This window comes from Colletotrichum gloeosporioides (genome assembly GCF_011800055.1).
Source record: "Colletotrichum gloeosporioides strain Lc1 chromosome Unknown consensus_10, whole genome shotgun sequence".
In the NCBI taxonomy this organism is placed as follows: Eukaryota; Fungi; Ascomycota; class Sordariomycetes; order Glomerellales; family Glomerellaceae; genus Colletotrichum; species Colletotrichum gloeosporioides.
Window position 1 is genome coordinate 588,327 of NW_025544655.1, and position 1,468 is coordinate 589,794.

Below are 1,468 nucleotides of genomic sequence, written 5' to 3' on the forward strand. Positions count from 1 at the left end.
TTATACTTAGTATTTACTAAGTATTAAGTAAAATAGCTTATATAAACTTATATAAAGAAAATAACTTTAATAAATAATTAGAAAATAATATAAGTTAATAAGGGGAAATAAGAAACTATACTTTAAATAAAGCTAAAAGTTTTAAAGAAGATAAGTTACTTATACTAAATACTTATTAATTAAGTAGTAAGTATATATAGGAGAATAGGGAATATAAGACCTCTCTCTATAGATTAGATAAGTTATAAAGCTAAATATCTATAGTTATAGTTAATAAACTAGTTTAAACTAAAGAGCTAAATAAAATAACTAACTAAGTATTAATATAATAAATTATAATTATAATAGCTAACTAAAATAAGTTAATTATTATTATTAAGTTTGTAGTTATAATGTAGCCCCCCTATAAAAAAACTATAGCAAAATTCACCCTATATATAGGCATAATTCTAGAAACACTATATAGGCATTTTGACCTATACCCTCTACTAATTAAGGAAAATAGTATAGAAACCCTATATATTCCTACTAGTAGGCAAACCCTCGTATAAAGTTAAACGTATACCTTAGCTGAATAGACTAGCGGAATAGTAATAGCGCTAGCTGCATAGCATAGGGCTAGCGGCGCTACATATAGCAGGGCTGATCATATTAGGGCTGAACAGGTTACTAAGGCTCTTATAGTGACAGCTTCGCTAAACCTTCTAGTAAGGTGCTGCGCTAACTTAGATCAGTATAGATCTAAGATATAGAAGGAACTTTAACTTATAACGCTACTATATAAGAGATAACTCCTCAACTAAAGAGGTTATCAGAAGAGGTTCTTATAGCTAGAAGTATAAAAACTCTACTACTACGCGCAAGGCCTTATACCTATCTCTCTTCCTCTTCCTCTTCCTTATTAACCTATAATAAGTCCTTTATAATATCTACACTATAAGAGATATATAAGAATGCTAATCCCCTACAAAGTATACCTTTCTATAAGTAAATAGCTAAAGGTATTACTATATAAGATAATATCTATATACTAAATAAAGCCCTTAAATTTAGTAAGTACTCTTTTACTAATTAGTAGTATATTATTAGAGTAGTAATAGCTAAAGCCCTTATAAATACCCCTAAAGGGGACCCTCTCTATACTATAATTAAGGTAATAAATAATAGCTCTAAACGCCTCTACGTAGAAGCTATATATATCTCTAGCTATCCTAAAGAGTAGCCCTTCTTTACGTAAGCCCTCTATAATACTAAGGTAGAGGCAGCTTAGGCCTAAGTATAGGTATAAGCATAGTAGGGCTTATTAGTGAGTATACTTTATGCTAAATAGAGAGAGCGTTACTAATAATAGTATAGCTATTATATAGTAGATAGCAAAGTAGTAATAGAGATAGTATTAGTAGCGTAAGTGATATATAAGAGAGAGGATAGGTTAATAGTTTAGTAGTCTATAGTAATTAAGTAATTA